The sequence below is a fragment of the Hyposmocoma kahamanoa genome, unplaced genomic scaffold, assembly GCF_003589595.1.
Source record: "Hyposmocoma kahamanoa isolate Upper Pololo Valley unplaced genomic scaffold, ASM358959v1 93, whole genome shotgun sequence".
NCBI classification, from domain to species: Eukaryota; Metazoa; Arthropoda; class Insecta; order Lepidoptera; family Cosmopterigidae; genus Hyposmocoma; species Hyposmocoma kahamanoa.
In genome coordinates this window covers 13,253,178-13,278,308 of record NW_020654810.1, presented here as the reverse complement: position 1 = coordinate 13,278,308, position 25,131 = coordinate 13,253,178, and the positions used below count along the sequence as shown (strand labels likewise).

The 25,131-nt window shown below is 35.9% G+C and overlaps 1 protein-coding gene across 1 annotated transcript in view; it reads left to right on the top strand.

Moving 5' to 3' along the window:
* The window catches only part of LOC113237552 (leucine-rich repeat-containing protein let-4-like), a 215,356-nt gene that overhangs the window by 105,577 nt on the left and 84,648 nt on the right, over window positions 1–25,131 (top strand). The window lies entirely within an intron of this gene.

Genomic DNA, 25,131 nt, shown 5'->3' with positions numbered 1-25,131 from the left:
GTTGGTGATCGGTTACTATTGTGAACTTACGTCCAAATAAATAGGGGCGGAAGTATTTTGTTGCCCAAACAATGGCAAGCAGTTCCTTTTCAGTGGTGCTGTAGTTGATTTCGTTATCGTTAAGTGTTCTGGAAGCAAATGCAATTGGTTTCTCAGAACCTATTGCACCTTGGGATAACACAGCACCAAGGGCATACTGAAAGGCGTCTGTAGTGACAATAAATTCTTTGTCGAAATCTGGGTAACTGAGAATTGGATCGTTCATCAAAAGTTCTTGACAAAGCTTAAAGGTTCTTACATAAATTGGGTCTTGAATATTTATTTTTGCTCCCTTTTTCAAACATGATGTTAAAAGTTTGGTAAGTTTCGAAAAATTCGGTATAAATTTTGGGTAATAACCGAGGAGTCCCAGAAATGATTTTATTTCTTTAGTGTTGGTGGGAATTGGAAAATTCTTTATGGCACGAACTTTATCTGGGTTTGGTTTGATACCGTTTGGAATGATTACGTGTCTAAAATAGGCAGTTTCGTGTTTAAGGAATTCCGATTTATCGAGCTGTATTTTAAAATTAGCCTCTCTAAGGCGCTGGAAGACCTTTTCAATGTTTGTAATGTGTTCCTGTAACGAGGTACTGAAAATAATCATGTCATCCATGTATACGACACAGATTTCATTGATTAATCCACTGAGTATCTTTTCCATGGCTCTTTGGAATGTGGAAGGGGCGTTTTTCAGCCCAAAAGGCATGCGACGGTATTTATAATGCCCATTTTCTACAGTAAATGCTGTTTTTTGTATATCATCTGGATGCATTTCAATCTGGTGGAAACCACTCGCCAAATCGAGAGTGGTGAAATATAAGCATCTGCCCAATTTATCGAGAACATCGGATATATTTCGAATCGGATACCTGTCACTGATTGTCTTTTCGTTTAACTTTCTGTAATCTACAATAAGACGCCATTTTTGGTGTCCGGAAGCGTCAAGTTTTTTAGGCACAATCCAAATTGGAGAGGACCATGGGGACTCAGATGGCTGTATACTTTTCTGTTGAAGCATTTTTTTTATTTGAGATTGAACCGCAGCGTTATGTATATATGGATATCTATATGATTTTGTGAATACGGGAATTTCGTCTGTGGTTTTAATTTTGTGTTTGATTGTGTTTGTGAAAGTGAGAGAGCAATCTTCGTAATGAAAAATGTCACTATAATCTTTACATAATTTCGTGATTTTTTCTTTCTCTTCAGCGTTCATGTGGTTTGTTCTTAAAAGAGATTCAATGTCTGTGGATTTAGGTAAAGGGGTTTCAAAGTTGAAATTTCAATCAATCAAAATTTCTTTCAAGGGGAACTGTATTCAGCGGAGCCGTCAGGCTAATGATTATGTCATTACAAGTAGGATTGCTAATCTCTATATAAGCATACCCTTTATTTGATCGTGTAATTAGGGGTGGCATTTTACACTGATTTAATGTCATCTCGGGGATATATATTTCACCATCTTTTGTTTTTACAGGAACTTTCAGAGCAGCGGTGCTCGTAGCTTTGACTAATGCATCAAATAGATTATGAACGCCGGCTTCCAACATGTGGATGTGATTTTTAGCGGACTCTGTCACAAGTAATCTGCTGGATAAGTTGACACATGCTTTCAGTTTCTCTAGCAGGTCGAGGCCGATAAGGCCATCAAAAATGTTATGGAATTTGTAAACATGAAACTTGCACATTTCGTTTGAATTAAATTCTTTGAATAGTGGTAAGTCAATAGTATGTTGGTGATGGGTAGTACAATGCACGTTCGTGACTGAAAAAGGTTCAAAATTTAACTGAAAATTTTGATAATACCTTTTAATAGTTTCAAGTGACAAGAAAGATTGATTTGAGCCTGTATCGATCAACAACTTCAGAGGTGGGTTATTAATTTGTATACATGGAAGTTGTCTTTTGGAGTGAACATTCACTTGTATCATGTTTCGTTGTTTTGGTTTAAAACATCATGACAATTTTCAGAGATCTGTGTATATCCGGGTACAGTTTCAACTTGGGATGTTGTATCATGTGGAACAGGAATAAATTCCGGTTCAATGTCGTACTAATTTGAATAATCAGCAAAGCAACTTTGATCAACAAACTCATTATTATTTGTATCGTTGTGATTTAATTCTTTGAAAACAAAGTCAGGGTAGTGACTCACATTTTGGAAATAATTTGGCCTCTGTGCATTTGGTTGTTGCAATCTGAAATTTGGTTTCTGAACAAACCTGTAATTTTGATTATTATTGTTATTTTGAGTATTCGGGTGAGAAATACCACTCATAGGGGTCGGTTTTGACCTAGGAGTGAAGTTTGGATCTTGATAAAAGTAGTTAAATTTATTTGGTAGGTTTTGATGAGGTCGAGACTGGTTAAAATTCGATCTGAAATTTTGTTGGTTAAGGTTGTTATTATTATGATTTTGATTTGGTCTTTGTTGAAACCAATTTGGGGAAAATCTCTGTGAGTTATTATATCTAAAATTAGGGTTTTGGTAGAAATTAGGGTTTTGTTTATAATTTTGGTTTGCCTGTTAATTGATATTAGTATTACTTTGAGGTTGATTACATTTTTGTAAGTACATTATATTGCCTTTTTCTTTAATCAATTGCAAGGTTTGAGGCAAAGATTCGGGGCGCATAGCACGAATGGTAGACCCTAAAGGCTCCCTTAATCCAGCTAAAAAGAATATCAACGCCTGGACCGTGAAAAAATCTCGCTTGCATGCAATAACGTTCTGGTCGTCATTATGTAAATTTATGTATTTTATCAAAGTAGTCAACAAATTTGTGCATTTATCGTAAAACTGTTGGGGGCTCTCGTTTTCCTGGTGTAAATTGACAAGGTCACGGTTAAGAGAATTTTCATCCCTTTGGTCTGAAAAATTTTCAATCAAAACTTCTTTAATTCTTGGCCACGTATTTGCAGCGTTTACGACTACGGTATCAAGGGCTTTTCCCTTCAATTTTCCGATCTAACCATTAACAATAATAATATTTTGAAAATTATTCTCGTTTTCATTGTCAAAATACTGTGTAAAAATATGATCAGATGCATTAATAAATCTATATAAAGAATTAGCATCTCCATTATATTCAGGTACTATTTTCAAAGCTAAATCAAACAGTTGTAATTGTGCCATGATGCACTTACGAAATTATAATTATTAAAATGTAAAGAAACAATTCAATTAGTAACAAATAAGACTGTGCGATACAGTCTAAATCGTGTATTATAGTATGTATGAACGTAAAATACAAATTAGTAATTCTTATTACTATTTATATTTTTTCACAAAATTCGTGGAAACGGGAAAGGAAAAGTTATGAACTTTTACAAATCCAAGCGTACTCACAGTATTATCAGCAAAACAATCATCTTAATTAGTCCTCACGAAGGCGGTGTAAACCCTCAAGGCGTCGCAGCTTCCAAAAAACGTAGTCATTTTTTTCGAAAATTGTTCGCACTGTAAACCGTTAAAACGGGCACTGACCACAATTTTTGGTAGTCCAGTTCAGCACTATCGTACCGACGCCAGTTAAGCTCTTTCGGAGAGCTTTCATAAAAAATATATAATTTTTAATAAAAGAAAAGTTTATTTTAATTCACAATTTTAGTACATGTTATTACTGTGTTAAATCTGTCGTAATACTAATTGTCAGGATGCATCAATGCTCCGGCGCAGAGCTCGTTATCGGACAGGAAATGCAATCTCATGTCTGGACTCTATGGCGTCGAGGCGTTGATGCAGGCCAGGCTTACTAAGAACTAGCTAGAGTTTACATAACACGCGTGTGTTTATGTTGATTTTGTTAGGTAAATAAAACTTAGAAATTAGTATAATTGTACAAATGGATCTTAAGTGATGATAGTTAGGAGAGCTTCTGTATCCTCATAATTCATCTTTTGAATATAATTAGTAACTTTCTTTTTGCATTCATATTTGCTGAGATTGTATACTGGTATTTTCGATTTTTGGATGGGAAGATGTTTGCATGTCTGGATTCTAAAAGAGATGGTTCATAAGGTAAAATTGTGTGTTGTTTTATAATGATATTTTGAATAAATAATTGTCTCACAGGCAGAACTTTACACTGTTGATAAAAATCACGGGTAGGAAATCTAAAAGGTAGAGAGTTACAAACTTTAAGGATAGTTCTTTGAGAGCGTTCTAGTCTTAGCATGCTGCATTTACACGCTCCTCCCCAGGTCGTTTTACAGTATGTAATAATAAATTGGCATAGAGAAATATAGATAGTTTTCAAAATAATGTAATCGGTGAAATTGCGGAGTGCTTTAAAAATATATATCAATTTTCGGACTCTACCAACCGACAAATCAATATGAGGTTTGAAGCTAAGTTTAGAGTCAATCATTACACTCAAGTATTTATACTGGTTAGTTTTCTGGAGTATTGGGCAGTTACAATGAGATGTAAAAGAACATGAATGTGTACTCGTATATGGAATGAGTCACTATCTGGGGATAATTTTGTATTTTTTAACCGACTTCAAAAAAGGAGGAGGTTCTCAATGCGACTGTATGTTCTTTTTTTCTTTTCTTTTTTTTGTATGTATGTTACGCGATAACTCCGGTATTTGTGAACCGATTTTCATGATTATTTTTTTGTTGGAAAGGGGGTACTTCCATAGTGGTCCCATTTCATTTTGAAGAACGTCATCCACCTAGAAGGGTGGCTGTTCACGCATGAAGATTCATTTCTATAAATAGCGCCTAACTTTAATTTAGGAGCAATTACTTTAATGGTTGATATTGCTATTTCTCCAATTCAAGGCGTTTTTCTCTCAATATACTTTGAGTAGTGAGAACCGATTTTTATTATCTCCAGTGTCAAGTCCTGTATAGTGGCGAACTAAGCGATATTTCAATAAAACTTAGCAAATAGACGTATTTCCACGTACTTTTGAGGTCGGTTTTTTAGTACTCTGTACTGAGATTATTATATTAAAAGTTACGTACATTGACTTGTCGGCATTTAGTGTTAATAAGTTATTTTGTAGCCATTTGCAAACATATTAAAGCCTTGTTGGGCAGAGCTATAAGTATGATTCCAAGATTTTCCGTCAAACAAAAGTGCAGTATCATCGGCGTATGCGAGAATCTTACCATTTTGAAGCTCAAGCTCGTACAGACCATTCAGATAGATTAGGAATAGGGTAGGACCAAGTATGCCACATTGAGGAACTCCATAGTTGAGGTCATCACTCAAACAGTTATCAATTTTTATGCATTGAGAGCGATTACTAAGGTAATACTGAAACAGTTTTAGCGGAATTTCTCTAATCCCAATCTGTTCATATGAAGTGCGTATGAAACACATCACTGCTCGGTTTTCTATAAGTAACCATAGTGATTACGTTGGCTACACCGTCTGTCAGTAGCTTTATTAGTCGTGTCAGGAATAGCCCCAGGTCGGGTTGGCGGGGAAGAGGCAGGCAATGTGGGGTCAGTGTAGTGAAGCGCAAACCTTTCGCCCCGCACCGCTGCGCCGACTCGATTGCGCTCAGGCTCAATTTAACCGATCCCGTCTTTGCCAATCTCAACACATGTCATATGTAATTTCTTGAAAATATTCACCACGGAAACGGTGACACGTGTAGAAGAAACGTATATTCAGTAATACTACGTCCGTAGTGGGGGAATTTACCGTGTTCAAAGTTTAAGCGTTATTGTGAAATAATTACGGACACACTTTATTGACACGATCTCTATTTTACTAAACTAGTTTAGTAGATCACCTTGTGAAATGTTCGTGCAGGAAACTACTGCCTGCGGGGAAGAGATGTGTCGGTGTGTCGTTGCCGCTCGTCCTTTCCTTAGCGGCTGAACTTGGGCGGTTGGCCCGTGGTGGGCGCTCCAAGGGACTCTCTTCGGAGAGTCCGCGCGCATTCGCGTTAGGTGTTGCGGCGGAGCCTGCCACCAGATCCGCCGCGGAGGCCGGGGGAGCAGCCACTGAACTTCGCGGTTGAGTGGATGCTGTCCTGGCCCCCATGGCCCCTGGGTAGCGGACTCGGGGGAGTTCGTTGCCCAGTATAGAGGGGCCCGGGATGGAAGGCGCGTCTTGCACGGCGAGCCTTACATTCGGAGTCAGGGAACCGACGCGTCTCCCTTCTCGGGGAGGGGCTGCGCAGGACGCGGACAGCCGCTGGTGGGGGAGCGTAATAGCGTACCTGTACACGCACCTACAGCGGAGAGGAGGAGCACTCCGGGGGTTTAGTGCGGTCGGGCTACTCCCCTTCAGGGTTCAGTCCACTCCCACATAATCTCGGCTCTGACCCCGCGGGGCCGGGGTATCTGTAAGCAGATTCCCACAAAAAAAAGAAACTACTGCCGCCGTACCTATATCTGCCACCAAGCGGTAATGTGAGCATTATTGTGTTCCGGTTTTATTGTTTTTTTTTTTGTTTGAAATTTACCATGAACTTTTCGGCGAAAGAAAACATCGTAATGACATTCAAACCATATTTGTATTGCAAAAACGAGCGATTCGTTCTGTGTACCGTTTAGGTTCTCGGGTTTCTCTCAGAGAAAAGTTTAAGGAGACTGGTATCATGACTGTGGCATTACAGTACATTTACTCAAATATTTTATATGCTCTTAAAAATATACATAATTTCAATAAGAAAGAAGATATCCATAATATTAACTTTAGAGCTAAGTCCAATCTCATAGTACCACGATTTTGTTTAACTAAGATAATCGACTCTTTTATGGGGAACTGTATACGTTTTTACAATAAGATTCCGGAAAATATATTAAGATTATCATTTCCTTAGTTTAAGACTACATTAAAATATTTTGATTGAAAAGTTATATTATATAAAATTCGAAATCAGTACTAAAAACCGACCTCAAATGCACGTGGAATTACATATAATTACCAAATTTTATTGAAATCGGATACCAGAAAGTGCGCAAACCCGAATTCATCCCCTAGTTCGCCACAGAATTGGAGAATACCAAAATCAAACATTAAAATAATTGCTCCTTATAATAAAATTTAGGTGCTATTTATAAAAATGAATCTTCATGCGTGAACAGCAACACCTAGAGGTGGATGATTTTCTTCAAAATTAAATAGAACCACTATGGAGGTACCCTCTTTTCAACAAAAAAACATCATGAAAATCGGTTCACAAATACCGGAGTTATCGCGTAATATACATACAAAAAAAAGACATGCAGTCGAATTGAGAACCTCCTTTTTTTGAAGTAGGTTAAAAAAATCTGATAAAACATTATGCTTGGAAAGAATTTTTAATTGTACATGAAAGTAGCGATGACTGTTTTATAAAAACATAGTTCTTGTTTATTACATTCTTTTTTTGAAGATAATTGTTTATGTGCAAAAATACTAATGCTAAGGTGCAATTTTTATTTCATAATTACATACATGAACAACATACATTAAACGCTAAAGGAACCCTCCCCATACCAGAGTATCAGACTCAGACTTTCCATGAACACAATACATATTCAACTACTATACTTCTACAACGTTGCTCTAATAAAACCTAGACCGTAGCTGTATTAGTAAGTAATGCTCTCAGAGCTTTCTCCTACCTTGATTAAAGTAATACAATAAACGAGATGAGATGTGCAGCATGCGACCCACGTACTGCTCGTTTATGACTATGTTGCCGAAAACTGCTGCTCCCACCCTAATACATGCTCTACACTAGATATATTAAGATCTTAGATGGAATCGTTAGTGTCTCTTTGTGTTCACGGTGGTATCAAGACTTTTTGTGGCTTAGAAGCCATTTTACTTGATATTGCTCGTACCTATTTCCGGGGAGATGTTTGTGAAGCAATACTTCTTCTTTCTTATATAAATATGTACCAGTGGAGAAAATAAAAACCTTGCGATGCGAATTTTGTACAGACATTCATTATGTATGTGACCTTGTCTAAGAGTGGATAAAATGGAAATACCTTTCCTCATCTTTTGGAGCTTGAGTTTTTTGGAATATTTACTTTTATATTCATAAGAGAATATTGGCATTTAAATATGTAACCAGTCTAAGCACTGAATTGTTAACAAACCAAATAACTATTTCTAGGAAAGTACCTACTACATAGTTGTGTCATACTAGGTATGTATTAGGTGCACTAAAAAAAATTGGATGACAAAGTGACAATAAATTTTTGCACATTAAGTATAAACTGCAACCAAACCTTATTAGCATAGCATTGTGCTTGCATTTGTATTTTTATTGCCAAAGTTTATTGTGCCTCCAGCAATGGTTACTTAAAAGTAAACCATACCACAACATTCAATCGATTACGGTTACAAATGTTATCGATGTCAGAACATCAAGTTATACGTTTACACGAGGTTAATTTTGTCAAATTAGCAAAAGTACTTACTCTTTTTGCTTCCTTAACAATGTATCTTTGTTCTCGTATCTGCTCTAATTTTGCTTACTCAGCAATTGTTTCGAGTAGGTACGAGTATAAAGTTACTTTAGTTGGGTGGAATGTTCTAATTTCGTAGTTTTACAAAAACCCGCTTGAGGTCATTGACCTTTTTTAAGTAAATATATTTTTACGCTTAGAATCATAACGCATAGAATGATAGTTTCATATCAAACGATCTATCACAAGTGAGGCAAAAATCTAATTCATGTAGGCGTAAGCAACTTGTATCTACGCTCGTCAGCACGCCCACAAATATACACATAATGATGCCATATTCTATCCTTTTGTTTTTTGTTTTGTAGCGTTTGTTTTTTTGGCTTTCCTTTGAGTTTGATGTCGTGGTTTGTTACCAAAGAATACATTAAATATTGGTTGTGTTTTTATTATTTTAATTTACTCGTAGAAAAATTATTGTATGCAATCATTACATAGTAATTAGGTTAAGAATCCTCATTATACAAGATTGCGTAAAATACTATTTCTGAGTGTGACTCTCATACTTACTTATTATGTCATATTCTATAACGAAAAGACAATCGAAACGAAACTGAAATATTGTTTAAATATATAAGTTAATAAGGGTAAAACCTAAAATAAAACATACGTCACCGCATTTTGTTAAGTGCCTTCTTCCTCCCTTCTATCGGAAAATCAATTGAAACTGAGTAAAACTGATTGGGAACGTTCTGATTGATTTGATTTCTCTGGAGTAAAAACAGATTGCTCTAGTTTCTCTGAAATCAGACAGAGTAATGAAGTATTCATTGACAGTAATAAGTTACGTAGATCCTTCCTATCAAAGGTTTGCATATTCTTTGATATATACGGGCGCATGTACTGTTGAGGAATTGGTAGAAAACTTGAGTACTTAGTAATTGCAGTAGAGAGTAACGTTACGAAATGTTTTAGATTTTTGTGTTTGAAGAACATTGAGAAAGAAAAGCCTCATGTCTTCTAGGTCATGTTACTGTCATTCAGTGTTTAAAGCTATTGAATAGTGCGCATTGTAAGTACATCGACGGAGTACCTCAGAATCATAATACCTATTAGAGAGGAGCTAATCCGCTGTGCTCGTGTGCTAATGTATTACCTCCTTTTACGATATTGACTTGACGTGTCACGTGTTTTACGAGGCATGAAGGGTTGTCACGTTACTTGTATATGTAATGCTTTATTCAGAGAATTTTGTTACCATTCGCGAATTAAAACGAATTTCACTTTAGTTACATCGGAAGAATTTTCTTTGTTCGATCTTTGTATTACTAATAATAGCAAACTAGAGGAGTATTTTCACAACTGGACTCGAACCAACGCTGGTTTGAGTCCAATAAGATCGAAAGAATTTTCTTCGTGTTTGTTCTATCTTTGTATTAATAATAACAAACTAGTGGAGTATTTTCACAACTGGACTCGAAGTAACGCTGGATTGAGTCCAGTCAGATCGAAAGTATTTTCTTTGTGTTTGTTCAATTTTTGTATTAATAATAATAACAAACTAATGGAGTATTTTTACAACTGGACTCGAACCAACGCTGGTTTGAGTCCAGTCAGGTCGAAATAATTTTCTTTGTGTTTGTTCAATCTTTGTACTAATAATAATAACAAACTAGTGGAGTATTTTCACAACTGGATTCGAACCAACCCTGGTTTGAGTGTAGTCAGGTCGAAAGAATTTTCTTCGTGTTTGTTCGGTCTTTGTATTAATAATAATAACAAACTAGTGGAGTATTTTTACAACTGGACTCGAACCAACTCTGGTTTGAGTCCAGTCCGATCGAAAGTATTTTGTTTGTGTTTATTCAATCTTTGTATTAATAATAATAACAAGCTAGTGGAGTACTTTCACAACTAAACACGAACCATCACTGGTTTGAGTCCAGTCAGGTCGAAATAATATTCTTTGTGTTTGTTCCATCTTTGTATTAATAATAATAACAAACTAATGGAGTGTTATTACAAAAAATATGATATGCTAGTAAAAAAATCAAGGTATTATTAAATAAAAGTAAAAAAAGTTAAAGAATTTGTATGTTCAGATTAACTGTGTGCCTGAAGGACATTATCAAAACTTATTTAACGATTTTGTGAAATCAGTATCTTGCTGAGCTTGGGGACATACTTTGAGAAAGTGGACACAGTTCAATGTAAAACCAGCATGCTATGGTGCATATACTAGTAGACATATAGAGCTGGATATAGTAAGCAATTAAAAATACCTCCCATATTTTGTAGGAAGGTCTCAAATTATTATGCAGTATAAAAAATATGCAGCGTCAGCCCTAAGTAGATATGTCGCGTTTGGTATATCTCTTTACCCACTAATCAAATGAAACTTCCGCAAGGAAAAGTGCATTGGCAACTTATCTTATACATCGACGGAGGGAGATTACGTCTCGATTTGCTTTCAACGAACATTTGATTATTTATTTTAGTGGCAGCGTAACTTTTGAATAGCGAGGAGGCTGAACTTAGATAAGAATAGACAGATTTATTGTCCACGTTGAATCTAAGATATGTTGAAGTAGAATAATTTCGTATACATAAATGATCAAATAACATTTTAGTAGGTATTCGAGATAAAACGGTGAGCTGTAACTATAATTTTAGACCGAAGTCCCCTTTTTTTATAAAGAATGTGCATATTTAATAGCCCTTTCTTCGTCCTTAAGCTGTCTTCCAAAACCTTATGGAAATTGAATTTTCGATATCAAATATTCAAAATTCGACTCGAATAGGAAAGGAGGGACGGATCCGTATTACCTTTTGTTATCGATTGCTATTTCTTTTGTAAATAAGGATTAAATTTGCAAAAATAATTGGAGTCATTAGTTCTGTTGTTGTGGTATTTGTGCACAAAAGGATTGCTCAAAGATATTTTAAAAATGTAGATTCTGTAAACAAATGGAGTGGAGTTTTTGAGACTACTTTTCAAAAGAAATAAATAATATCCAAAATAACAGAATTAATTTACGAAGTAGATAACTATAATAACATCTTTGCATCTGCAAAAGGCTCAAGTTTAGAACTTGAACATTGAACTTCAATATCACTGCAAATATGAAGAACTTAGTTCCAAGATTACTTTTATCTTAGCATAGTAGTTATCTAAGGAAAATTTTAAACCGGCAGAAGTGCTGTAACGTTTCTTTAAAAACTAATTGTTTTAGTAGTTTCTAGGAACCACAATAGTCTTCTTCTTTTAAATTTAAAAATCGGTTCTCATTACTCAAAGAATATTGAGAGAAAAATGCCTTGAATTGGAGAAATATCACAATCAGTCATTAAAATAATTGCTCCTTAAGAAAATTTAGGCGCTATTTATAAAAATGAATCTTCATGCTTGAACAGCCACCCTTAGAGGTGGACAGTTTCCTTCAAAATGAAATGGAACCACTATGAAAGTACCTCCTTTCCAACAAAAAAAGAATCATGAAAATCGGTTCACAAATACCGGAGTTATCGCGTAACATACATACAAAACAGTCGAATTGAGAACCTCCTCCTTTTTTGAACTCGGTTAAAAAATTGCGCATTGGTTACGCAATATTACTTGTAATGGGTGATTACAAAATTATGAGTCTAGTAAGTGCAATATAGGTAATCAATAATTAGTTGAAATAAAAGGATCCCACTTAAGATGTATTTAGTGTGTTCATAAGTTTTGAGATCAAATAAAAGTTAACATAGAAATTTAAAGTATTGAGTTATATTTTTGAAGCTTTCAGATAATGATAAGTTCACAATAACCAACAACTGCAAGCAATTAGTACTCGAAGTTATCGCATTTATTCCTAATATAAGGTCTTAGACTTTATGGCTAATCTTGGATCGCGACACGACCTTCTTTCGCTTCTTTGATGACGTTAGAGAATCCATATTAGAGTGGGACTTTAATCGGGCCTTAAGCTTCAATTCAGTCCATTCAGGCATTCTTGCGCCGCGACGAAGTTCTGCAAATTTTTCCTAAACCAAGCTTGAGTCGATTTAGCCACTTAGATATTTTTTTACTTTCACCTTAACGTCTTGTTGGCAAAAATATAGGGGAGTGACACCTTCACACGAAACCCCCTACCATACCATCACACTGGCCGGATGGTGGGTATACGAAACATTTCGTGCTGAAGTTGAAACATCTCTGCTGCTTTTGGCATAAACTTTACTGTTTTATCGGTTGAACTTTTCTTCGACCGTGAACATTTTTTCGTCGGTAAAGAGTATCTTTTTTCTATCGTGTCCTTAAGCAGCATCCAATAACGTTCGCGTCGTATTTTACGAAGGCGATTATATAGGAAGCGAACTTTCCTACGACTACGTCTGCCACGACTGCTGATTAAAACTCGCGAAATGATAGTCTTCAAATTTAGTTTCTCTCTGATTCTCTTTCGTCCTTACAGGCCGCGGAGAATCTCTCCTTGGGCGATCTTTCACAGAATCTATCTCTTTGCAACGTTTTATGGTATACTATACGAAGTTGCGACTTACCCCAAAACATTTTACGTCACGGAATATCTCCATTGGTTTCCCCCCCCCCCACATTTAGCGAAATTACAGTCGCATCTAATTCTTTTGTTTTATCCATAACGAGAAAAATTAAAAAAACGTACAAGTAAAATACCAAAATCCCAAACTCAATATTTAAAAAAGAATTAACAGCTGCCAGTATTATTTTGTTTCGTTTTTTAAAGTCAAAGTTTGTCTCAAAACCTATGAACTCACGAGGTAGATAAAAGATATGGTTTCTTGAATGCGGTATATATTTTTCGTTTTAGAATCTTGGGACAAAATATCAAACTCTGGTTGCCTAACAATCTTGAAGTCGGTCTACAGTAACGGCTAATGAGCTGACAACTTCGTAGGAATAATAAAATATGAGGCTGACGTCCTGAGCAGATGTTGCCTGTGGCGTTCACAAACTTTAGTAGAACGAAAACACATTTATAAATTGAATGAGATGTCTGATGTGTTTCTGAGAAAATGAACAGTAATTGTTTTTACACAATCTGCCAAGTAGGTTAAATAACTGCCTCCGTGGCCGAACGGTTACCATGCCGGACTGCCACGCAAAGGACCCAGGTTCGATTCCCGGGCCGGGCGAAATATTTGTTAGGTCATACATTTATTTCTCTCGTGAGTTTGGGTGTAATTTGTGGTTGTCTATGTGTGTGTCCATGGCACCCGCGACACAGGGTTTCCCTAGTGCGGGGCTATGTTGAGTGTGTGCGTTATTATTATTATTATTATTATCGTATTTATTTTAAACTCTCGCCTCTCCCAAGGCCTAAAAGATTAATTTTGAATTTTTAAATGGGAGAGGCGGTATTCCCCGGCAATGGCACAGTCGGCCGGGGTCAGGGACTCAGGTCCAAGAATCGGCGAACAATACGTGCCGTATCGAGCAGGACCGCCTTCTGCATTTGTGCTGGAAGCGACACGCCACAGAAATCCAACCGCCTCAAGCTGTTAGAAAGGCTGACTGGAATTAACCCATTTGCGGACAAAACAATTGGGATTATTTCAGTGGAGGCCACATCCCACATGTCGGTGATCTCGTGTGCCAGGTCGAGATACTTCCGGCGTTTCTCGGTTTCAGCTTTCACGAGACCCTCGTCATGCGGGATGGTGACGTCCACAAGAAATACCCTCGACTGCGATCGATCCAATATCACAATATCAGGCTTATTCGCAAGAATAGTCTTGTCCGTGATAATAGATCGATCCCAATAGATTTTGGTGCGGTCATCTTTGAGTATTGGCTCCGGTGAATACTTGTAATATGGCAACCTCTGTTGCACTAGTCCGTACTTGAGAGCGAGCTCTTGGTGTAATATTTTGGCTGCCTGGTTGTGTCTGTGCAAGTACTCAGTGTTAGCAAGAGCGGAACAACCGGAAACAATATGCCTAAGTGACTCTCCGGGACGGCCACATGCCCGACAAATGTCTACTGTGCCGTCCTTTAGGATATATTTCCGATAGTTCCTCGTCTTGATAACCTGATCCTGTATTGCACAGACAAAACCTTCGGTTTCCCCAAAGAGGTCCCCGAAACGCAGCCAATGTAGGGAGGCTTTACGATCCATAAAAGGCTCGTGGAGTACCTTGAAGAACCTCCCATGGAGCTCCTTCTCTTTCCATACGGACTCGCGGTCAGAGGTGCTAAGCACCACCGGGTCTCGCCATTCCTCTTTGGCCAACGATAAGGGAGTTAGTTATTATTATTATTATTATTCATTACGTTTGGAATCTTACAAATTTAAATACTTCGGCTCTTACGGGATGTAAAACGTTCAAAATAAAATTTTTTCATTTTGTTTTCATATTCGACGAGATTTACGTTCATACGTTACGTTTGTTGACACTGAAGTAAATTTTCTCGCAATTGATAATAAATAATATTAAAAAAATTATAATAAAATTTCTCGTTTTTCAGTTTCATAAAACGGGAACATAAAAACTCTTACATTAATGATTTCTATAAAACACATTGCGCGAATGAACATCATTGTCCTTTATAGTATGTCTGTTCCATAAAGCAGGGGAGCACAAACCCAGATTTGTTCGCCAAAGTTGGGGATAATCAAGAGAAAACTGAAAAAATCGAATCAACAAGGAAATTTCTTTTTCAGAGGTGTACGTGACTCTAGAAATTCGCAGGGGGTGTAAAGTGGCTCTTCGGCACGTCACAGTTCGTTGCTGACTCGTTATGCCGGCCACGTCTTATCTCGCAAACCTAATGGCTTATTTAAAGTTTTCCTTGAAATGCAGTGTAGAATATGTCTTCGTTTCAATTTTAAATCAGTACTAAAAACTGTTCTGCTTTTGTATTTTAAATCTTTAATTGGCTATTTAATAATTAGCATCGTTTTTCTATACAATAAACATGATGAAATGTTGTGTTTTGTTATATTAAAAAAATAAACGTGTATACGAATTATTAGATTCCATTTATTGAAGAAAATCCTTAATATATTCATATATTTGTGATTATACTCCACTAGTTTGGTGTTATTATTGTATATACAAAGATCAATAAATACAAAGAAAAAATCGTTTGATCTGGCTGGATTCGAACCGGCACCTTTTGAGCTAGGGAACCAGCAGACCTCACGAAATTCTCCTTGTGCTTCTTGGTGATTTTTGTTTTTTGTGAAATCTATGTCTGCCAAACAGGTACTGGTTGAATCGTTTATTCGATCTTTACATCGATAACAAACTCCTTCATACTTGACAATTTTATGTTGTGACTTTTTTGCTCTTATCAAAAACATCATTTCATAAATTCGTCACAAGAAAATGTCAAAATAAAAAAACAAATTCATAATACTCAATCACGATTTTCTTAATCAGATACCTTTTTTATTATAATACTAAGTGACGAGTTGAACAAGTCGTGGTAAGCGATACGCCTGTCCATAACAAATGCAGTGCCACACAGAGTTTTACATAAGGGGCACTATAAGTTTTGCTGAACTGGCGACTTATATAAATAATATTAAAAAAGTAATTACACATTTGAAAATGCAACTCTTTGGCTGTAGAATACAGTTTGTTTCATCTGACTGCCACTTGTTTTTACATTGTGGCGTCATTTTAGAAATTGGTTGTCTACATCACCATGGATTTAACCGCGAAAATTTTCGTAGTATGATTTTCTACGACTTTAAGTGTAATGTAACAGCTCAGCGGAGTTTCGCTCAGTTTCAAACTGCTTTTGGCGATGAAGCACCATGCAAGACGACTATTTATAGCTGGTGTGCAGAATTCAAACGCGGTCGTGTGAATCTCAGTGACGAATTTCGTGATAGTCGGCCGTCCACTGCTGTGAACAACAAAAACATCGATGCAGTGCGCCGTATGATCAAAACAGACAAGCATGTGACATACTATGAGATTCGCGCATCTTTAGGCATAGACATGAGTCTAATACAATCAATACTACACAAACATTTGGGTGTGAAAAAGCTGTGCTCTCGGTGGATCCAACACAATTTGACTGAGGCTCATAAAACGGATCGCGTCACTTGGTGCAATGACATGCCTACCAGATTCAACGAAGGGGCGTCAAATTTGGTGTGGGACATAGTAACAGGTGACTAAACATGAATTTATAGTTACAATTCCAAAACAAAGCAGCAATCGAGCGTATAGGTCTTTCGAAATAAGCCGAAAGCAACCAAAGTGGCGCGCGTGCAAAGTACCTCTAAGCGGATGATTGCTTCTTTTTTTAATAAAATTGGACACGTGGTACTGATGTTTTGGAGAATCGTTCCACCGAGAATAGTGATTGGTACACGACTATTTGTTTGTCGAAAGTTATTGACAAACTTCGTAAAAATAACCGTAAACGCCGTATCATCTTGCACCACGATAATGCCAATTCTCACACGGCCAGACAGACAAATGAATTTTGAAGATGAACAACGTTGACCTTATGAGCCATCCCGCGTACAGACCTGACACCTTGCGACTTTTATTTATTTCCAAACATTAAGAACCAGTTACGCGGTCAACGATTTTAATCACCTGAAGAGACTGTCGAAGAATATGAAAAATATGTTTCAGAGATTGTCACGGAGGAGTGGCATAAATGTTTTCAAAATTGGTTCATTCGTATGAAAAAGTGCATTAAAGCTAATGGAGAATATTTTGAGGAACAATAAACTCATTTCTGATCATTTACAGTATTTTTTTCTTATTCATTCCGGAAAGTTATAGTACGCCTGACGTAAATCGTAAGGATCTTAGGGGCACTGCCACTGCGGCCATCGCCCTGAGACATAAGCAGAGATAAGTAAAAGATTAATTCTCATTAGGAATTTTCATTTTGCTGGGATACGATCTTATTCACTTAATTTACACTTTTTAATTTTCTATTAATTATGTTTTTATTTCTATGCTATATTATTTGCATCCAAAAACATGCAAAATTCAAGGTATTTCAGCTATTCGTGTGTACGTAGCATGCGGCGCGTAGCATTTTGAATGTGTAGCACCTACTACAGTATACGCAGTAGTTAAGACATAATCTGACTCTGCGGATGATGGATATAATACATACAGCGACGCAACATATTATATTTATAACAACAAACTTATGAACTTAGCGGTAAAGACGAGGGTCGCGGTAAATCCCTTGAAAGGAAGTTTATCAGGAGATATTCGCAAGATTAAACCTTATTGTAATCTTGTTAACATCGTTAATAATTTACGAAGTTCAGTACGAAATACGGAATCGCAGTCACATGTCTTGGAACTTAAGCACCTAGAGTCATTAGGGTTCTCTAATGGCTCATATTAAATTCATGACTTTGTTGCATTGTATGAAACTAATCAATAATTCCTACCATTGATCACGAACATGCTCCAATACGCGTAGTTATTAATTTTATTTTTATGTTACTGTGCTTTACTAATTTTCATAGTTTTATTGGTTCTCCATACGAGCTTTCATCCCCCTTTAAGATTTATTTTTTTGACAAAAAGTAGCCTTCTTTGTCCTTTCTTCTCCTAGGTCCCATCTATTTCTATACAAAAATTCATCAACATCGGTTCAGCGGTTTAGGTGCGAAAAACGTAACATACAGAGTTATTTTCACATTTATAATATTAGTTTGGATAATTTATCCCTGAAGTTTTAACTTATTTGCTACTTTTTAATATTTTATATGATATTTTAACAATTTATTTATTTTACAGGAAATTTTTTTTTCGGATCTAAATCGCATATTTGTTTTTTCAAACACGGCAGACTCAGCCGTGATTTAGGGACCCTTTAAGGGCCCGAAACGTGTTGGTTTATTGAAAAAAATATGTAGATACGAAAAAATAGTTTCATTTCTAGTATGTAACGATCGCGAAAACCTAAGAACTCCAACCGGTTTGTTGATTAATTAAGATATCTGACAATTTATTCTTATGTTGAAAAAAAAAAGTTAAATATTTCTTATTTCAATATCCTCAGCTCTACTAGTTGCTAGGCACGTGAAGGCTTATTGGCTGCCAATAATACGGTAGTGCATGTTCTGAAAGGCGTCATTCTTGCATGGGCGTCCTACTTCGTGCTGGTATTCAGGTGAATATTGCGGAGAAGATTTTTCTCGAATTTGTTCAATTTGAGCTCAGTCGTATTCTAGACACAAACGACAGCGCACTTGGTTTAGGTGCGTATTATTCCTTTTTAATTCCGTAATATAGGTGTTATGGTGATTAAGAGAAACCCACTAATTTAAGGAATACAGTGATTATTATATTGGCTTTCATATATCTGCTAAATGAATGATATATTCATTTATCCATCATCAACCCATTTATACGTTCTACTGCTCGGGAAACGTCTCCTCACTGGTGAGAGTTTAGGCCATAGTACGCCATGCTGGTTTTCCGAAGGTTGTGAACCTTCTTGGACGTGCAGGTTTCATTCAAAGTCAAAGAATCATTTATTCCATAGGTAAAATAAATTTACACTTGAAAATGTCATATTTGAGCTACCTTTAAGCTACTCCTCGTTCACTACGCTGACTTCCCCGAGAAGAACGAGCAAGAAACATTAGGGATTGCTCTTTTCAAATAAACTTAAATGCTATGGACTTTCAAATACACTTTGAAACAAATTTGTGTGGTTTTTGTATTGTATTTGCATGTTACGCGATAACTCCGATATTTGTGAACCGATTTTCATGATTCTTTTTTTGTTGGAAAGAGGGTACCTCCATGTGGTCCTATTTAATTTTGAAGAAAATCATTCACCTCTAGGCTGTTCACGCATGAAGATTCATTTTTATAAATAGCACCTAAATTTTATTATAAGGAGTAATTATTTTAATTGTTGATTTTGCTGTTCTCTAATTCAAGGCGTTTTTCTCTCGATATACTTTGAGTAGTGAGAATCGATTTTTATTATCTCCTGTGTCAAGTCCCGTATAGTGGCGAACTAGGGGATGAATCCGGGTTTGCGCACTTTCCGGTAACGGATTTCAATAAAACTCGGTAATTATGTGTAATTCCACGAGTCGATTATCTTAGTTAAACAAAATCGTGGTACTATGAGATTGGACTTAGCTCTAAAGTTAATATTATGGATATCTTCTTTCTTATTGAAATTATGTATATTTTTACGGGCATATAAAATATTTGAGTAAATGTACTGTAATGCCACAGTCATGATACCAGTCTCCTTAAACTTTTCTCTGAGAGAAACCCGAGAACCTAAACGGTACACAGAACGAATCGCTCGTTTTTGCAATACAAATATGTTTTGAATGTCATTACGATGTTTTCTTTCGCCGAAAAGTTCATGGTAAATTTCCCACATAAATTTCGAGAAATTCAAACGTGTGATGGCCGGATTCGAAACCACGGTCTCTGCTTGAGAAGCGATAGGTCAAACCATTAGGCTACCACGTCACGTATTGATGTACATGTAAGTTATTAATTATTGTTCTTGCTGATCATGTGAAGTAAGACAAATCTTATATAAATTCAAAGAATATATATATGCGGTAATTGCCTGCTTGCTTAAGCGCAAGACATAGTTACTGACTGGTATAATGATGCTAAAAGTCAATCATTTGATCGCTTACAGCAGGAAGGTAAAGTTACAATTGGAGCCGCTGTTTTTCGCTTTGCGCTTTCGAACTACGCTACCTCTCCGTTAATTGAACGTGAGTCGTCATCACAAAAGTTTAAGCTATAGTTTAAGTGTTTAAATTGAAAAGTGCCTAAGTAACAGTTAACAACACATTGCGCGGTCAATGCCGCAAAAATAATTAAGTTTCAAATAATCTAGTCGTCGATCGGCGGCGTAGTTGGAACTCGGACGTCGTTGTTTAAATGGGAAATCGAAAACTATTAAAGCAAACAAAACCGATAACAAGTTCATAGAAGTTTATGTAGCGGCAGCGAATCCGCTTGGCTCACCTGATATCGGGATTTATATAGTTTGCAGAAGTTGACAGTTTGTTGTCTCTTTTCTCGTTCGAAGAATATTGCTAGATCCCACAAGATGTTTCGATTCGATGTAGGTATAAATAGATGAGGGCCAGTGCTTCTATAACGATATACGTATAATTAATTTGACATTGCGATAAAAGATAAAGACAAAAATAGTGGTATCACCTAAATGCGTTGGGAGTTCTTAAATTAGATATATTAATTATACTTGATCAATCTCCTTTTAATTATTATATTTGTTGAATATATTTGCTTGAGTATTTTAAAGAAATTTCATGTAACATAAATTCTATTTCGATGCCTTACTTTCTCAAACGCGTCTCTTATAAAGAGTGGTTATTCAGGACATGGTAAAACTTTATATTTATTTTAAATTTCTTATAGGGATTTTAATTTAGATGCATTACTTTAAGTATAGGTAAAAGCCAGTGTATGAATATGAAGGAAATGTGATGTGAAATCGGCCTGCAAAATTTGTATATACAATGCATTTTTCGCATTTCAGTTACTTTGTACTTTAAGATAGGAGTTTGAGAAAGTAAGGCGACGATTTCTCCTGTTTAAAACTTATAGTCGTTTCATTATCGTGCAAGCGCTCTGGTTTAATTCGTGGGCAAAACGAGTTTTCAAGTTTGCGAGATGAATTTTTCTTCTGAAGTACGTTTGTGGATTTTATTATTTTCTTCAGAATTTTCCGGCGTTTTATGTTGAGATTAAATGTTAAAGAGATCATTTTGCGGATATTTGGGTTATAACTGACATGGGCTTCATAAACTTCATTAACTTCTTCATCTCTATAACAAAATATAGGAGCTATTGTCGTGGAATAACTAGTGTTACGATGATTTAAATCTGTACCTAGGAGTGTTATGTCCTTAATTAGGATAGGCACTCTGGAACAAAATATTTGAATTATGTAGAATGTGATTACAATTGGGATTCGGTTCATCACGCACAATGATTTGATTTCCAATTGTCAAATACCCTTAAAGAATTCGTGTACAAAGCAAAGAAAATTATTAAAAGGGTAAAACTGTTGCAACAATATTTAAGGTTTAGTTAACGTTTGTCCTTTTCTTTTTGAATGTTATGGGACCCATAACAATATCGTAAGGGCGGCGACAAACATTTAACTTTACAGCTACCGCCGTATTTCCACCGAAATAGGTTTGTTGTTAATAATCAATTTAAGTGGAATCTTAACATATATTGAATAGAGTTACGATGTCTGAAGGGAAAATACTAAAGATTCCGCAAGACAACTGAAATTGCAGCGACCTTAGTGCTAACCGTAAAATTAACTGAGCTGCGTTAAAAGGTACTACTGAAAATTACCGACAAAATAAATCATATTTAGCAAACAATCAAAAACTTATTCAAATCACAATTGTACGAAAAAAGCTGTACTTCCCAATAATATACTAAACTTCCGAAAGAAAAGTTTATGTATAAGAAAAATGTATATTACGGATGTACGTCTATGTTGTGACTCATAAGTAGTATTTCCATATGGTGGAATAAAGTAACAAGTAGCAAAATTTATGAAATATGTAAAGTTGTTTTTAAATTTACGATAACAATGGCTGACAATAGTTTTTGGGAAAAATATAAATTAAGTTGGTAGTACTCTATTATATTACGTCAACAAAATTTTTCGGAAGTTTTAGTATTTTATTGGGTTGTTTCCGTATTTTAATTTTTATTTCTTTAGCTTAGTAAATATCGCAGTAATATTAAATATAATAATCATATTTCGAATAAGCTCATTTTCAATTTACTTTTCGGAGCTTTTATTACTAGTCTTTCTTAAAAAATGGATGAGTCATTACACATTACTCTAATTACTCTCTAATAACATTATATAAATGTATATAATATTAATAGAGAGTAATAGCCACGAGTGCAGATATCCACGAATTTAAATATTCGTCACTGTTTTAGTTCGCGCCTTGATCAAAATTCATTTATACTATCACAAAACTTCTTTTCTGATAAATCAACTAACCTAAATAGGTGGGTTAAATAAGCATGAATATGATCGTATATTTTAAGCAAGCTATCGCATCGATTTGCTGGAAATTGGCTCATGTATCTGCGAGATGATTATGTAAGCTAAAGAAAACACTGGGGAAAACGCCTTTTTAAAAAGACGGAAAAGTTGCTACTCCACGTATACGAACCTGTTTTATGATAATGCTGTGTATGTTTTTTCTGGAATATTGTTATATCCTCGTCAAAAGTAGCTCTAGAAATTGATGTAAGAAATGCATATTTTTAAAATGTATGTAATATACTAAATTATATCAAAATAAATATATATTGTATAAAACATTTGTTTTTATTAGGGATTGTAGGAATTAATGAAGTAATGGAGAATTATCTAAATTATGAAATAAACAAACAGTAAATCAGATATGGCGGTAGTAACACTGTGGGAGAACGGTTGGCTTTCCATTGACGACATCGACAATTCGAATCACTGCAGGCATGTACCTTATATTTTAAGTTTTAAGTTATTTCATCATTATCATTCATGAGACTTTAATGGACGTTAGTGGACCCACACAAGAATGGAACCTATTTAGACAGGTCGTGACCAAAATGTTTACTTTTCATGAATGGAATAATCTGTATTACACAGATGGTACCTATGTATAAGCATAATACTTTAATATCACACCCTACCGTCGACACATTTATATATATATATATATATATATATATTATAGAATATATATATATATTCTTATATTATATATACATATATTTATATTATATATATATATATATATATACAGGGTTACAGGTTAAGTCGACCTGAATCCTTTAAGGGGTAACAGTTTGCGTCATTTCTGACTAATTTCACTATGAAACACCATACCCCAAACTGAACCGTTCTCATGTTATAGGACTTTGAAGTTTTTTTTAAAAAAAGTCCAATTTTTTTTTATAATGTCCCATTTTTTGTGTCTTGTGCTTGTTATCATTTCGTTTTTGGTATTTTTGTGTAGTAGATTAATAGATTTATTACTCAAAATACCAAATTTGCAAGTAATTGTACCAACCGCGCCGTAGTAGACGAGTTTTTGTTAAAAATAAATAAATAAATTGCTTTTTTTTTTAATTCTTCCTTAGATATTGAAAAAAAAGTCTATGACAGTTGTGCTGCAGATGTGCTTAAAAATATCTACGGTTCTTTAGCTTTCTAAAAAGGTATCACAAGCTAGATTATTATTAGAATGCCTAGACAAAAAGTTTGATGAAAGGCAGGTAGTAGTAAACTTTTAAATTTAACTTGGGTCAGAAAACAATACAAATGGTAACAATTAAATACTTTATTTATTTTTTAACAGGAAGCCTATAATAAATGTTCCACATGTTGACCTCTGTTTCGCACACATACTCGCATTCTGTGTCTTAAGCCACTTTTCACTACACTAGTGGTTAGGATTCTTCTAATTTCGTTTGCGGCATCAATAATTTTTTGTCTCAAAACATCGACGGATATTATTGGGTTTGTATCATTGTACACTAAACTTTTCATGTGTCCCCAAACATAAAAATCCATGGGAGTGAAGTCTGGACTCCTAGCTGGCCATGGAGTGGGTCCGCCTCTTCCGATCCATTTGTTTGGGTAATTAGTGTCTAGCCACTCTTGACACTTCTTCTGTAGTGTGCGGGGCATCCGTCGTGTTGGAACCACATGTCTCGTATAAGGTCAAGTGGTATATCGTCGAGTAAATCAGATAGATCTTGTCTCAAAAAGTTTTCATATGTTTCTCCATCCAAACGTTCAGGCAGAAAGAAAGGCCCAATTAAATAGTTGGAAACTATTCCCATCCACACGTTGAGGCTGAATCGTCTTTGTGATCCCTTTACCTGCTTTTTATTGGGATTTAATTGTGCCTTCGGAGACCAATAATGAAGGTTATGGTAATTGGTAATGCCATCTTGATCAAATTTTGACTCATCTGTCCATAAATTCTTCTCAAAAATTCAGGATTGTCCAAATCGGCAGAAATCCAGCCTTCTCACAGGATCTCCTTCTTCGATATGATGTACCGGCGTGTAGTGATAGGGGTAGAGACCGGCAGTATGCACCGTATGCCACACTTTCCATTGTGAGAGTCCAAGTTCTCGGGCAATGATATTGGTTGAAGTAGTTGGATCCCGGCGAAACCGTCGAACTATCTCATTATCCTGTTCTTCATCATCATCATTAACACGTGGTCTACCTAGGTGTGTTCGTCTTCTCAAAACAGAGCCAGTCTCTCTAAGTCGTCGGTAAACTCCCTCGAATACACTAATATCCGGTACTCGGCGGCCGAGATAACGTGTTATGTACTCATTACGAGCTCGTAGGGATACACAATTGCAGTACCCGTAACAAATTAACATATCGGCATATTCTTCATTCGTGTAGGTCGTCATCCTCAACAGTTCCAAATCCAAATCAGAAGCACAAATCAAAGTCCAGTTAACAAGCACAGTCACAAATAGGAAGAACAGTCCAGGAAAACAAGCCAAGTCGAGTAAAAAACGAAGAGCACTGAATATCGCATCTACAACGGACGAATCGCGTAAGCAGACTAACCAAACACAATAACAAAATGAGTCGGTTAAAAATGGCATAACCGGAGAATTACGTCTTGTCTCACTCGCACCTGTTTACATCGTATGATATCCTGTTCGCACGCACCGCAATCC